Below are 15456 nucleotides of genomic sequence, written 5' to 3' on the forward strand. Positions count from 1 at the left end.
CGAGCAGGAGGAGAAGAAGGAGCAGGAGGTGGAGAAGGAGCAGAAGAAGGAGACGAAGCAGGAGTGGAGAAGGAGCAGCAGTTGGAGAAGGAGCAGCAGGTGGAGAAGGAGCAGGAGGGCGAGAAGGAGCACTTGGTGGACAAAGAGCAGGAGGTGGACAAGTATCAGGATGTGGACAAAGAGCAGGAGGTGGAGAAGGAGCAGCAGGAGGAGAAGGAACAGGAGGTGGGGAGAAGCAATAGGTGGAGAAGGAGCTGGAGGCGGAGAAGGACCAGAAGGGGGAGTCGGAGAACGAGTTGGAGAAGAAGCAGGAGGAGGAGTTGGAGCAGGAGGAGGAGATGTAGCAGGAGGTGGAAATGGAGCAGGAGTGGTGAAGGAACGGGAGGTGGAGAAGGAGCAGGTGGAGGAGCAGGAGGAGGAGTAGGAGCAGGAGGAGGAGATGGAGCAGGAGGTGGAGAAGGCGCAAGATGAGGAGAAGGAGCAGGAGGTGGAGAAGGAGCAGGAGGTGGATGAGGATCAGGAGGAGGAGAAGGAGAAGAAGAAGGAGCAGCAGGAGGAGAAGGAGCAGGAGGAGAAGCAGCAGTAGGTGGAGAAGGCGCAAGATGAGGAGAAGGAGCAGGAGGTGGAGAAGGAGCAGGAGGTGGACAAGGAGCAGTAGGAGGAGAAGGAGGTGGAGGACGAGGAGGAGTTGGAGATCAAGCAGTAGGAGGAGCAGGAGGAGAAGAAGGAGCAGGAGGTGGAAAAGGAGCAGGAGGTGGAGACGGAGCAGGAGGAGGAGAAGTAGCAGGAGGTGGAGAAGGCGCAAGATGAGGAGAAGGAGCAGGAGGTGGAGAAGGAGCAGGAGGTGGACACGGAGGAGGAGGAGGACAAGGAGCAGGAGGTGGGCAAGGAGCAGGAGGTGGACAAGGAGCAGGAGGTGGAGAAGGAGGTGGAGGAAGAGAAGGAGGTGGAGAAGGACCAGGAGGAGGAGAATGAACAGGAGAAGGAGGAGAAGCAATAGGTGGAGAAGGAGCAGGAGGTGGAAAAGGAGCAGGACGTGGACACGGAGGAGGAGGAGGACAAGGAGCAGGAGGTGGGCAAGGAGCAGGAGGTGGACAAGGAGCAGGAGGTGGAGAAGGAGGTGGAGGAATAGAAGGAGGTGGAGAAGGACCAGGAGGAGGAGAATGAACAGGAGAAGGAGGAGAAGCAATAGGTGGAGAAGGAGCAGGAGGCGGAGAAGGTCCAGGAGGAGGAGCAGGAGAAGGAGTTGGAGAAGATGCAGGAGGAGGAGCAGGTGCAATAAGGGAAGAAGCGGCAGGAGGTGGAGAATGAGCAGGAGGTTGAGAAGGAGCAGGAGGTGGACAAGGAGCAGGAGGTGGAGAAGAAGCAGGAGGTGGACAAGGAGCAGGTGGAGGAGAAGGAGGTGGAGGAGGAGAAGGAGGTGGAGAAGGAGCAGGAGGAGGAGAAGGAACAGGCGAAGGAGAAGAAGCCAAAGGTGGAAACGGAGCAGGAGGCGGAGAAGGACCAGGAGGAGGAGCTGGAGAAGGAGTTGGAGAAGAAGCAGGAGGAGGAGCAGGAGCAGGAGTTGGACAAGGAGCAGGAGTTGGAAAAGGAGCAGGAGGTGGAGAACGAACAGGAGGTGGAGAAGAAGCAATAGGTGGAGAAGGAGCAGGATGCGCAGAAGGACCAGGAGGTGGAGTAGGAGAAGTAGTTGGAGAAGGAGCAGGATGTGGAGATGGAGCAGGAGGAGGAGAAGGAGTAGGAGGACGAGAAGGAGCAGGAGGAGGATAAGGAGCAGGAGTGGAGAAGGAGCAGGAGAAGAAGAAGAAGAAGAAGCCGGAGGAGGAGTCGAAGCAGGAGGAGGAGAAGGAGCAGGAGGGCAGGAAGTAGCAGGAGTTGGAGAAGGAGCAGGAGGTGGAGAAGGAGCAGGGGGGAGACAAGGAGCAGGAGGAAGACAAGGAGCAGTAGGTGGAAAAGGACCATGAGGAGGAGAATGAGGAGAAGAAGGGGCAGGAGTTGGACAAGGAGCAGGAGGTGGACAGGGAGCAGGAGGTGGACAAGGAGCAGGAGGTGGACAAGGAGCAGGAGGAGGAGAAGGAGGTGGAGGAGGAGCAGGATGTGGAGAAGGAGCAGGAGACGGAGAAGGACGAGGAGGGGGAGTAGGAGAATGAGTTGGAGAAGAAGCAGGAGGAGGGGCACGAGCAGGAGGAGAAGAAGGAGCAGGAGGTGGAGAAGGAGCAGGAGAAGGAGACGAAGCAGGAGTGGAGAAGGAGCAGCAGTTGGAGAAGGAGCAGCAGGTGGAGAAGGAGCAGGAGGGCGAGAAGGAGCACTTGGTGGACAAGGAGCAGGAGGTGGACAAGGATCAGGATGTGGACAAAGAGCAGGAGGTGGAGAAGGAGCAGCAGGAGGAGAAGGAACAGGAGGTGGGGAGAAGCAATAGGTGGAGAAGGAGCTGGAGGCGGAGAAGGACCAGAAGGGGGAGTCGGAGAACGAGTTGGAGAAGAAGCAGGAGGAGGAGAAGGAGCAGGAGGAGGAGATGTGGCAGGAGGTGGAAATGGAGCAGGAGTGGTGAAGGAACGGGAGGTGGAGAAGGAGCAGGTGGAGGAGCAGGAGGAGGAGTAGGAGCAGGAGGAGGAGATGGAGCAGGAGGTGGAGAAGGCGCAAGATGAGGAGAAGGAGCAGGAGGTGGAGAAGGAGCAGGAGGTGGAGAAGGAGCAGGTGGTGGAGTAGGAGCAAGAGGTGGAGAATGAACACGAGGTGGAGAAGGAGCAGGTGGAGGAGAAGGAACAGGAGGTGGAGATGGAGCAGGAGGGAGACAAGGAGCGGTAGGAGGAGAATGAGGTGGAGGAGGAGAAGGAGTTGGAGAAGGAGCAGCAGGAGGATAAGGAACAAGAGGTGGGGAGAAGCAATAGGTGGAGAAGGAGCAGGAGGAGGAGAAGGAACAGGAAGGGGAGTAGGAGAATGAGTTGGAGAAGGAGCAGGAGGAGGAGCAGGAGCAGGAGGAGTGGAATGAGCAGGAGGTGGAGATGGAGCAGGAGGGAGAAAAGGAGCAGGAGGAAGACAAGGAGTAGGAGGTGGAGAAGGAGTAGGAGGAGGAGAAGGAGGAGAAGAATGAGCAGCAGGTGGTGAATGAGCAGGAGTGGAGAAGGAGCAGGAGGGCGAGAAGGAGCACTTGGTGGACAAAGAGCAGGAGGTGGACAAGTATCAGGATGTGGACAAAGAGCAGGAGGTGGAGAAGGAGCAGCAGGAGGAGAAGGAACAGGAGGTGGGGAGAAGCAATAGGTGGAGAAGGAGCTGGAGGCGGAGAAGGACCAGAAGGGGGAGTCGGAGAACGAGTTGGAGAAGAAGCAGGAGGAGGAGTTGGAGCAGGAGGAGGAGATGTAGCAGGAGGTGGAAATGGAGCAGGAGTGGTGAAGGAACGGGAGGTGGAGAAGGAGCAGGTGGAGGAGCAGGAGGAGGAGTAGGAGCAGGAGGAGGAGATGGAGCAGGAGGTGGAGAAGGCGCAAGATGAGGAGAAGGAGCAGGAGGTGGAGAAGGAGCAGGAGGTGGATGAGGATCAGGAGGAGGAGAAGGAGAAGAAGAAGGAGCAGCAGGAGGAGAAGGAGCAGGAGGAGAAGCAGCAGTAGGTGGAGAAGGCGCAAGATGAGGAGAAGGAGCAGGAGGTGGAGAAGGAGCAGGAGGTGGACAAGGAGCAGTAGGAGGAGAAGGAGGTGGAGGACGAGGAGGAGTTGGAGATCAAGCAGTAGGAGGAGCAGGAGGAGAAGAAGGAGCAGGAGGTGGAAAAGGAGCAGGAGGTGGAGACGGAGCAGGAGGAGGAGAAGTAGCAGGAGGTGGAGAAGGCGCAAGATGAGGAGAAGGAGCAGGAGGTGGAGAAGGAGCAGGAGGTGGACACGGAGGAGGAGGAGGACAAGGAGCAGGAGGTGGGCAAGGAGCAGGAGGTGGACAAGGAGCAGGAGGTGGAGAAGGAGGTGGAGGAAGAGAAGGAGGTGGAGAAGGACCAGGAGGAGGAGAATGAACAGGAGAAGGAGGAGAAGCAATAGGTGGAGAAGGAGCAGGAGGTGGAAAAGGAGCAGGACGTGGACACGGAGGAGGAGGAGGACAAGGAGCAGGAGGTGGGCAAGGAGCAGGAGGTGGACAAGGAGCAGGAGGTGGAGAAGGAGGTGGAGGAATAGAAGGAGGTGGAGAAGGACCAGGAGGAGGAGAATGAACAGGAGAAGGAGGAGAAGCAATAGGTGGAGAAGGAGCAGGAGGCGGAGAAGGTCCAGGAGGAGGAGCAGGAGAAGGAGTTGGAGAAGATGCAGGAGGAGGAGCAGGTGCAATAAGGGAAGAAGCGGCAGGAGGTGGAGAATGAGCAGGAGGTTGAGAAGGAGCAGGAGGTGGACAAGGAGCAGGAGGTGGAGAAGAAGCAGGAGGTGGACAAGGAGCAGGTGGAGGAGAAGGAGGTGGAGGAGGAGAAGGAGGTGGAGAAGGAGCAGGAGGAGGAGAAGGAACAGGCGAAGGAGAAGAAGCCAAAGGTGGAAACGGAGCAGGAGGCGGAGAAGGACCAGGAGGAGGAGCTGGAGAAGGAGTTGGAGAAGAAGCAGGAGGAGGAGCAGGAGCAGGAGTTGGACAAGGAGCAGGAGTTGGAAAAGGAGCAGGAGGTGGAGAACGAACAGGAGGTGGAGAAGAAGCAATAGGTGGAGAAGGAGCAGGATGCGCAGAAGGACCAGGAGGTGGAGTAGGAGAAGTAGTTGGAGAAGGAGCAGGATGTGGAGATGGAGCAGGAGGAGGAGAAGGAGTAGGAGGACGAGAAGGAGCAGGAGGAGGATAAGGAGCAGGAGTGGAGAAGGAGCAGGAGAAGAAGAAGAAGAAGAAGCCGGAGGAGGAGTCGAAGCAGGAGGAGGAGAAGGAGCAGGAGGGCAGGAAGTAGCAGGAGTTGGAGAAGGAGCAGGAGGTGGAGAAGGAGCAGGAGGGAGACAAGGAGCAGGAGGAAGACAAGGAGCAGTAGGTGGAAAAGGACCATGAGGAGGAGAATGAGGAGAAGAAGGGGCAGGAGTTGGACAAGGAGCAGGAGGTGGACAGGGAGCAGCAGGTGGACAAGGAGCAGGAGGTGGACAAGGAGCAGGAGGAGGAGAAGGAGGTGGAGGAGGAGCAGGATGTGGAGAAGGAGCAGGAGACGGAGAAGGACGAGGAGGGGGAGTAGGAGAATGAGTTGGAGAAGAAGCAGGAGGAGGGGCACGAGCAGGAGGAGAAGAAGGAGCAGGAGGTGGAGAAGGAGCAGGAGAAGGAGACGAAGCAGGAGTGGAGAAGGAGCAGCAGTTGGAGAAGGAGCAGCAGGTGGAGAAGGAGCAGGAGGGCGAGAAGGAGCACTTGGTGGACAAGGAGCAGGAGGTGGACAAGGATCAGGATGTGGACAAAGAGCAGGAGGTGGAGAAGGAGCAGCAGGAGGAGAAGGAACAGGAGGTGGGGAGAAGCAATAGGTGGAGAAGGAGCTGGAGGCGGAGAAGGACCAGAAGGGGGAGTCGGAGAACGAGTTGGAGAAGAAGCAGGAGGAGGAGAAGGAGCAGGAGGAGGAGATGTGGCAGGAGGTGGAAATGGAGCAGGAGTGGTGAAGGAACGGGAGGTGGAGAAGGAGCAGGTGGAGGAGCAGGAGGAGGAGTAGGAGCAGGAGGAGGAGATGGAGCAGGAGGTGGAGAAGGCGAAAGATGAGGAGAAGGAGCAGGAGGTGGAGAAGGAGCAGGAGGTGGAGAAGGAGCAGGTGGTGGAGTATGAGCAAGAGGTGGAGCATGAACACGAGGTGGAGAAGGAGCAGGTGGAGGAGAAGGAACAGGAGGTGGAGAAGGAGCAGGAGGTGGAGTAGGAGCAAGAGGTGGAGAATGAACAGGAGGTGGAGATGGAGCAGGAGGGAGACAAGGAGCGGTAGGAGGAGAATGAGGTGGAGGAGGAGAAGGAGTTGGAGAAGGAGCAGCAGGAGGATAAGGAACAAGAGGTGGGGAGAAGCAATAGGTGGAGAAGGAGCAGGAGGAGGAGAAGGAACAGGAAGGGGAGTAGGAGAATGAGTTGGAGAAGGAGCAGGAGGAGGAGCAGGAGCAGGAGGAGTGGAATGAGCAGGAGGTGGAGATGGAGCAGGAGGGAGAAAAGGAGCAGGAGGAAGACAAGGAGTAGGAGGTGGAGAAGGAGTAGGAGGAGGAGAAGGAGGAGAAGAATGAGCAGCAGGTGGTGAATGAGCAGGAGTGGAGAAGGAGCAGGAGGGCGAGAAGGAGCACTTGGTGGACAAAGAGCAGGAGGTGGACAAGTATCAGGATGTGGACAAAGAGCAGGAGGTGGAGAAGGAGCAGCAGGAGGAGAAGGAACAGGAGGTGGGGAGAAGCAATAGGTGGAGAAGGAGCTGGAGGCGGAGAAGGACCAGAAGGGGGAGTCGGAGAACGAGTTGGAGAAGAAGCAGGAGGAGGAGTTGGAGCAGGAGGAGGAGATGTAGCAGGAGGTGGAAATGGAGCAGGAGTGGTGAAGGAACGGGAGGTGGAGAAGGAGCAGGTGGAGGAGCAGGAGGAGGAGTAGGAGCAGGAGGAGGAGATGGAGCAGGAGGTGGAGAAGGCGCAAGATGAGGAGAAGGAGCAGGAGGTGGAGAAGGAGCAGGAGGTGGATGAGGATCAGGAGGAGGAGAAGGAGAAGAAGAAGGAGCAGCAGGAGGAGAAGGAGCAGGAGGAGAAGCAGCAGTAGGTGGAGAAGGCGCAAGATGAGGAGAAGGAGCAGGAGGTGGAGAAGGAGCAGGAGGTGGACAAGGAGCAGTAGGAGGAGAAGGAGGTGGAGGACGAGGAGGAGTTGGAGATCAAGCAGTAGGAGGAGCAGGAGGAGAAGAAGGAGCAGGAGGTGGAAAAGGAGCAGGAGGTGGAGACGGAGCAGGAGGAGGAGAAGTAGCAGGAGGTGGAGAAGGCGCAAGATGAGGAGAAGGAGCAGGAGGTGGAGAAGGAGCAGGAGGTGGACACGGAGGAGGCGGAGGACAAGGAGCAGGAGGTGGGCAAGGAGCAGGAGGTGGACAAGGAGCAGGAGGTGGAGAAGGAGGTGGAGGAAGAGAAGGAGGTGGAGAAGGACCAGGAGGAGGAGAATGAACAGGAGAAGGAGGAGAAGCAATAGGTGGAGAAGGAGCAGGAGGTGGAAAAGGAGCAGGACGTGGACACGGAGGAGGAGGAGGACAAGGAGCAGGAGGTGGGCAAGGAGCAGGAGGTGGACAAGGAGCAGGAGGTGGAGAAGGAGGTGGAGGAAGAGAAGGAGGTGGAGAAGGACCAGGAGGAGGAGAATGAACAGGAGAAGGAGGAGAAGCAATAGGTGGAGAAGGAGCAGGAGGCGGAGAAGGTCCAGGAGGAGGAGCAGGAGAAGGAGTTGGAGAAGATGCAGGAGGAGGAGCAGGTGCAATAAGGGAAGAAGCGGCAGGAGGTGGAGAATGAGCAGGAGGTTGAGAAGGAGCAGGAGGTGGACAAGGAGCAGGTGGAGGAGAAGGAGGTGGAGGAGGAGAAGGAGGTGGAGAAGGAGCAGGAGGAGGAGAAGGAACAGGCGAAGGAGAAGAAGCCAAAGGTGGAAACGGAGCAGGAGGCGGAGAAGGACCAGGAGGAGGAGCTGGAGAAGGAGTTGGAGAAGAAGCAGGAGGAGGAGCAGGAGCAGGAGTTGGACAAGGAGCAGGAGTTGGAAAAGGAGCAGGAGGTGGAGAACGAACAGGAGGTGGAGAAGAAGCAATAGGTGGAGAAGGAGCAGGATGCGCAAAAGGACCAGGAGGTGGAGTAGGAGAAGTAGTTGGAGAAGGAGCAGGAGGTGGAGATGGAGCAGGAGGAGGAGAAGGAGTAGGAGGACGAGAAGGAGCAGGAGGAGGATAAGGAGCAGGAGTGGAGAAGGAGCAGGAGAAGAAGAAGAAGAAGAAGCCGGAGGAGGAGTCGAAGCAGGAGGAGGAGAAGGAGCAGGAGGGCAGGAAGTAGCAGGAGTTGGAGAAGGAGCAGGAGGTGGAGAAGGAGCAGGAGGGAGACAAGGAGCAGGAGGAAGACAAGGAGCAGTAGGTGGAAAAGGACCATGAGGAGGAGAAGGAGGAGAAGAAGGGGCAGGAGTTGGACAAGGAGCAGGAGGTGGACAGGGAGCAGGAGGTGGACAAGGAGCAGGAGGTGGACAAGGAGCAGGAGGAGGAGAAGGAGGTGGAGGAGCAGCAGGATGTGGAGAAGGAGCAGGAGACGGAGAAGGACGAGGAGGGGGAGTAGGAGAATGAGTTGGAGAAGAAGCAGGAGGAGGGGCACGAGCAGGAGGAGAAGAAGGAGCAGGAGGTGGAGAAGGAGCAGGAGAAGGAGACGAAGCAGGAGTGGAGAAGGAGCAGCAGTTGGAGAAGGAGCAGCAGGTGGAGAAGGAGCAGGAGGGCGAGAAGGAGCACTTGGTGGACAAGGAGCAGGAGGTGGACAAGGATCAGGATGTGGACAAAGAGCAGGAGGTGGAGAAGGAGCAGCAGGAGGAGAAGGAACAGGAGGTGGGGAGAAGCAATAGGTGGAGAAGGAGCTGGAGGCGGAGAAGGACCAGAAGGGGGAGTCGGAGAACGAGTTGGAGAAGAAGCAGGAGGAGGAGAAGGAGCAGGAGGAGGAGATGTGGCAGGAGGTGGAAATGGAGCAGGAGTGGTGAAGGAACGGGAGGTGGAGAAGGAGCAGGTGGAGGAGCAGGAGGAGGAGTAGGAGCAGGAGGAGGAGATGGAGCAGGAGGTGGAGAAGGCGCAAGATGAGGAGAAGGAGCAGGAGATGGAGAAGGAGCAGGAGGTGGAGAAGGAGCAGGTGGTGGAGTAGGAGCAAGAGGTGGAGAATGAACACGAGGTGGAGAAGGAGCAGGTGGAGGAGAAGGAACAGGAGGTGGAGAAGGAGCAGGAGGTGGAGTAGGAGCAAGAGGTGGAGAATGAACAGGAGGTGGAGATGGAGCAGGAGGGAGACAAGGAGCGGTAGGAGGAGAATGAGGTGGGGGAGGAGAAGGAGTTGGAGAAGGAGCAGCAGGAGGATAAGGAACAAGAGGTGGGGAGAAGCAATAGGTGGAGAAGGAGCAGGAGGAGGAGAAGGAACAGGAAGGGGAGTAGGAGAATGAGTTGGAGAAGGAGCAGGAGGAGGAGAAGGAGCAGGAGGAGTGGAATGAGCAGGAGGTGGAGATGGAGCAGGAGGGAGAAAAGGAGCAGGAGGAAGACAAGGAGTAGGAGGTGGAAAAGGAGTAGGAGGAGGAGAAGGAGGAGAAGAATGAGCAGCAGGTGGTGAATGAGCAGGAGTGGAGAAGGAGCAGGAGGTGTAGAAGGAGCAGGAGGGCTAGATGGAGCAGGAGGTGGACAATGAGCAGGAGGTGGAGAAGTAGGTGGAGGGGGAGGAGGCAGTGGAGATGGAGCAGGAGGAGGGGAAGGAACGTGAGGTGGAGAAGAGGCAATAGGTGGAGAAGGAGCACGCGGAGAAGGACCAGGAGGAGGAGGAGGAGAAGGAGTTGGTGAAGATGCAGGAGGAGGAGCAGGAGCAGGAGGAGAAGTAGGAGCAGGAGGTGGAGAAGGAGCAGGCGGTGGAGAAGGAGCAGGGGGAGGAGAATGAGAAGGAGGAGGAGAAGGAGCAGGAGAAGAAGAAGGAGCAGGAGGAGGAGTAGGAGCAGGAGCAGGAGAAGGAGCAGGAGGTGGAGAAGGATCAGGATGTGGAGAAGGATCAGGATGTGGAGAAGGAGCATGAGAAGGAGAAGGAGCAGGAGGTGGAGAAGGAGCAGGAGGTGGAGATGGAGCAGGAGGTGGAGAAGGAGCAGTAGTGAGAAAAGGAACAGGAGGAAGACAAGGATCAGGAGGTGCAGAACGTGCAGGAGGAGGAGAAGGAGGAGAAGAAGCAGTAGTAGGTGGTGAATGAGCAGGATTGGAGAAGGAGCAGGAGTGGGAGAAGGAGCAGGAGGAGGAGAAGGAGGTGGAGGAGGAGAAGTAGGTGGAGAAGGAGCAGGAGACGGAGAAGGACCGGGAGGGGAAGTAGGAGAATGAGTTGGAGAAGAAGCAGGTGGAGGGGCAGGAGCAGGAGGAGAAGAAGGAGCAGGAGCTGGAGAAGGAGCAGGAGAAGGAGACGAAGCAGGAGTGGACAATGAGCAGCAGTTCGAGAAGGAGCAGCAGGTGGAGAAGGAGCAGGAGGGCGAGAAGGAGCAGGTGGGCGAGAAGGAGCAGGAGGGTGAGAAGAGGCAGGAGGGCGAGAATGAGCAGGAGGGCGAGAAGGAGCACTTGGTGGACAAGGAGCGGGAGGTGAACAAGGAGCAGGAGGTGGACAAAGAGCACGAGGTGGAGAAGGAGCAGCAGGAGGAGAAGGAACACGAGGTGGAGAAGGACCAGAATGGGGAGTCGGAGAATGAGTTGGAGAAGAAGCAGGAGGAGTAGAAGGAGCAGGAGGAGGAGAAGGAGCAGGAGGTGGAAATGGAGCAGGAGTGGAGAAGGAACAGGAGGTGGAGAAGGAGCAGGTGGACGAGCAGGAGGAGGAGTAGGAGCAGGAGGAGGAGTAGGAGCAGGAGGTGGAGAAGGTACAAGATGAGGAGAAGGAGCAGGAGGTGGAGAAGGAGCAGCAGGTGGAGAAGGAGCAGGAGGAGGAGAAGGAACAGGAAGGGGAGTAGGAGAATGAGTTGGAGAAGAAGCAGGAGGAGGAGCAGGAGCAGGAGGAGAGGAAGGAGCAGGAGGTGGAGATGGAGCAGGAGGGAGAAAAGGAGCAGGAGGAAGACAAGGAGTAGGAGGTGGAGAAGGAGTGGGAGGAGGAGAATGAGGTGTAGGAGGAGAAGGAGGTGGAGAAGGAGCAGCAGGAGGAGAAGGAACAGGAGGTGGGGAGAAGCAACAGGTGGAGAAGGAGCAGGAGGAGGAGAAGGAGCAGGAGGAGAGGAAGGAGCAGGAGGTGGAGATGGAGCAGGAGGGAAAAAAGGAGCAGGAGGAAGAAAAGGAGTAGGAGGTGGAGAAGGAGTGGGAGGAGGAGAAGGAGGAGAAGAAGGAGCAGGAGGTGGTGAATGGGCAGGAGTGGAGAAGGAGCAGGAGTTGTCGAAGGAGCAGGAGGGCAGGAAGGAGCAGGAGGGCGAGAAGGAGCAGCAGGTGGATAAGGAGCAGGAGGTGGACACGGAGCAGGAGATGGGCAAGGAGCAGGAGGTGGACAAGGAGCAGGAGGTGGACAAGGAGCAGGAGAAGGAGACTGAGGTGGATGAGGAGAAGGAGGGGGAGAAAGAGCAGGAGCTGGATAAGGAGCAGGAGATGGAGAAGGAGCAGGAGGTGGAGTAGGAGCAGGAGGGAGAAAAGGAGCAGGAGGAAGACAAGGAGCAGGAGGTGCAGATGGAGCAGGAGGAGGAGAAGGAGGAGAAGAAGGAGCAGGAGGTGGTGAATGAGCAGGAGTGGAGAAGGAGCAGGAGGTGGAGAAGGAGCAGGAGGTCAGGAAGGAGCAGGAGGGCGAGAAGGAGCAGGAGGTGATCAAGGAGCAGGAGGTTGACAAGGAGCAGGTGCTGGAGATGGCACAGGAATTGAGAAGGAGCAGGAGGAGAAGATGGAGCAGGCGGAGAAGGAGGAGCAGGAGAAGGAGAAGGAGAAGGAGAAGGAGCAGGAGGTGGAGAAGGATCAAGAGGGAGACAAGGAGCGGGAGGTGGAGGAGGAGCAGGAGGAGGAGAAGGAGGAGAAGAAGGAGCAGGAGGTGGAGAAGGAGCAGTAGGGCGAGAAGGAGCAGCTGTGCGAGAAGAAGCAGGTGGGCGAGAAGGAGCAGGAGGGCGAGAAGGAGCAGGAGGGCGAGAAGGAGCAGGAGGGCTAGTTGGAGCAGGAGGTGGACAATGAGCAGGAGGTGGACAAGGAGCAGGAGGTGGACACGGAGCACGAGGTGGACAAGGAGCAGGAGTTGTACAAGGAGCAGGAGGTGGACAAGGAGCGGCAGGTGGACAGCGAGCAGGAAGAGGAGAAGTAGGTGGAGGAGGAGGAGGCGGTGGAGATGGTGCAGGAGGAGGAGAATGAACATGAGGTGGAGAAGAAGCAATAGGTGGAGAAGGAGCACGACGCGGAGAAGGACCAGGAGGAGGAGTCGGAGAAGGAGTTGGAGAAGATGCAGAAGGAGGAGCAGGAGCAGGAGGAGAAGAAGGAGTAGGAGGAGAAGGAGCAGGAGTGCGAGAAGAAGCAGGTGGGCGAGAAGGAGCAGGAGGGCTAGATGGAGCAGGAGGTGGACAATGAGCAGGAGGTGGACAAGGAGCAGGAGGTGGACACGGAGCACGAGGTGGACAAGGAGCAGGAGGTGTACAAGGAGCAGGTGCTGGAGATGGCACAGGAATTGAGAAGGAGCAGGAGGAGAAGATGGAGCAGGCGGAGAAGGAGGAGCAGGAGAAGGAGAAGGAGAAGGAGCAGGAGGTGGAGAAGGATCAAGAGGGAGACAAGGAGCGGGAGGTGGAGGAGGAGCAGGAGGAGGAGAAGGAGGAGAAGAAGGAGCAGGAGGTGGAGAAGGAGCAGGAGGGCGAGAAGGAGCAGGAGGGCTAGTTGGAGCAGGAGGTGGACAATGAGCAGGAGGTGGACAAGGAGCAGGAGGTGGACACGGAGCACGAGGTGGACAAGGAGCAGGAGTTGTACAAGGAGCAGGAGGTGGACAAGGAGCGGCAGGTGGACAGCGAGCAGGAAGAGGAGAAGTAGGTGGAGGAGGAGGAGGCGGTGGAGATGGTGCAGGAGGAGGAGAATGAACATGAGGTGGAGAAGAAGCAATAGGTGGAGAAGGAGCACGACGCGGAGAAGGACCAGGAGGAGGAGTCGGAGAAGGAGTTGGAGAAGATGCAGAAGGAGGAGCAGGAGCAGGAGGAGGAGAAGGAGTAGGAGGAGAAGGAGCAGGAGTGGAGAAGGAGCAGGAGAAGAAGAAGGAGCAGGAGGAGGAGTCGGAGCAGGAGGAGGAGAAGGAGCAGGAGGTGGAGAAGACGCAAGATGTGGTTAGACAGACTGGGACTTTATTCCCTGGAGAGTAGGAGGTTAAGGGGTGATCTTATAGAAGTCTATAAAATAATGAGGGGCATAGATAAGGTCGATAGTCAAAATCTTTTCCCAAAGGTAGGGGAGTCTATAACGAGGGGGCACAGATTTAAGGTGAGAGGGGAGAGATACAAAAGGATCCAGAGGGGCAATTTTTTCACTCAAAGGGTGGTGAGTGTCTGGAACGAGCTGCCAGAGGCAGTAGTAGAGGCGGGTACAATTTTGTCTTTTAAAAAGCATTTGGACAGTTACATGGGGAAGATGGGTATCGAGGGATATGGGCCAAGTGCAGGCAATTGGGACTAGCTTAGTGGTATAAACTGGGCGACATGGACATGTTGGGCCGAAGGGCCTGTTTCCATGTTGTAACTTCTATGATTCTATGATTCTATGTGGAGAAGGAGCAGGAGGTGGAGAAGGATCAGGATGTGGAGAAGGAGCATGAGAAGGAGAAGGAGCAGGAGGTGGAGAAATAGCAGGAGGTGGAGATGGAGCAAGAGGTACAGAAGGAGCCGGAGTGAGAAAAGGAGCAGGAGGAAGACAAGGAACAGGAGGTGGAGGAGGAGCAGGAGGAAGAGAAGGAGGAGAAGAAGCAGTAGGAGGTGGTGAATGAGCAGGAGTGGAGAAGGAGCAGGAGGTGGAGAAGGAGCAGGAGGCAGGAAGCGCAGGAGGGCGAGATGGAACCGGTGGTGGAAAGGAGCAGGAGGTGGACAAAGAGCAGGAGGTGGACAAGGAGCAGGAGGTGGACAAGGAGCAGGACGTGGAGAAGGAGCATGAGAGGAGATGGAGGTGGACGAGGAGAAGGTGGGGTAGAAAGAGTAGGAGGGGGAGAAGGATCAGGAAGGGCAGAACGAGCAGGAGGGTGAGAAGGAGGAGGAGAAGGAGCAGGCGGTGGACAAGGAGCAGGAGGGGGGGAGCAGGACGAGGAGGAGAAGGAGCAGTAGCTGGAGATGGAGCAGGAATTGAGAAGGAGCAGCAGGAGAACAAGGAGCAGGCGGAGAAGATGGAGCAGGATGTGGAGAATGAGCAGGAGTGGAGAAGGAGCAGCAGGTGGAGAAGGAGCAGGAGGTGGAGAAGGAGCAGCAGGGCAAGAAGTAGCAGGAGAGCGAGAAGGAGCAGGAGGGCTAGATGGAGCAGGTGGTGGACAATGAGCAGGAGGTGGACAAGAATCAGAAGGTGGACACGGAGCAGGAGGTGGTCAAGGAGCAGTAGGTGTACAAGGGGCAGGAGGTGGACAAGGAGCAGGAGGAGGAGAAGGAGGTGGAGGAGGAGATGGAGGTGGAGAAGGAGCAGGAGGAGGAGAAGGAGCAGGAGGGAGACAAGGAGCGGGAGTTGGACAATGATCAGGAGGATGAGACGGAGGATAAGAAGGAGTGGGAGGTGGTGAATCCGCAGGATTGGAGAAGGAGCAGCAGGTGGAGAAGGAGCAGGAGGTGGAGAAGGAGCAGCAGGGGGAGAAGGGGCAGGAGGGCAAGAAGGAGCAGGAGGGCTAGATGAAGCAGGTGGTGGACAAAGAGCAGGAGGTGGACAAGGAGCAGGAGGTGGACAAGGAGCAGGAGGTGGACACGGAGCAGGAGGAGGAGATGGAGGTGGAGGAGGAGAAGGAGGTGGACAAGGAGCAGGATTAGGAGAAGGAACAGGAGGTGGAGAATAAGCAATAGGTGGAGATGTAGCAGGAGGCGGAGAAGGACCAGTAGAGGGAGTCGGGGAAGGAGTTGGAGAAGAAGTAGGAGGAGCAGGGGCAGGAGGAGAAGAAGGAGCAGGAGTTGGAGATGGAGAAGGAGGGCGACAAGCAGCAGGAGGGCGAGAAGAATCAGGAGGGCGAGAAGGAGCATGAGGGCGAGAAGGAGAAGGAGTACGAGAAGGAACAGGAGGGCGAGAAGGAGCACTAAGTGGACAAGGAGCAGGAGGTGGACAAGGAGTCGGAGGTGGACAAGGATTAGGAGGTGGAGAAGGAGCAGGAGGAGAAGGAGCAGGAGGGAGAAAAGGAGCAGGAGGAAGACAAGGGGCAGGAGTTGGAGAAGGAGCAGGAGGAGGAGAAGGAGGAGAAGAAGCAGCAGGAGGTCGAGACGGACAAGGAGGTGGACGAGGAGAAGGAGGTGGAGGAGGAGGACGAGGAGGAGAAGGAGCAGGCGGAGAAGAAGGAGCAGGAGGTGGTGAATGAGCAGGAGTGGAAAAGGAGCAGCAGGTGGAGAAGGAGCAGTAGGTGGGGAGGGAGCAGCAGGGCGAGAGGGAGCAGGAGGACATGAAGGAGCAGGATGGCGAGAAGGAGCAGGAGGTGGACAAGGAGCAGGAGGTGGACAAGGAGCAGGAGGTGGACAAGGAGCAGGAGGTGGACAAGGAGCGGGAGGTGGAGAAGGAGCAGGAGGAGGAGAAGGTGGAGAAGAAGCAGCAGGAGGTGGTGAATGATCAGAAGTGGAGAAGAAGCAGCAGGTGGAGAGGGAGCAGGAGTGGAAAAGGAGCAGGAGGTGGAGAAGGAGCAAGACGGCAGGAAGGAGCAGTAGGGCGAGAAGGAGCAGGAGGGCGAGAAG

The sequence above is a fragment of the Heptranchias perlo genome, chromosome 36 (assembly GCF_035084215.1).
Source record: "Heptranchias perlo isolate sHepPer1 chromosome 36, sHepPer1.hap1, whole genome shotgun sequence".
Classification (NCBI taxonomy): Eukaryota; Metazoa; Chordata; class Chondrichthyes; order Hexanchiformes; family Hexanchidae; genus Heptranchias; species Heptranchias perlo.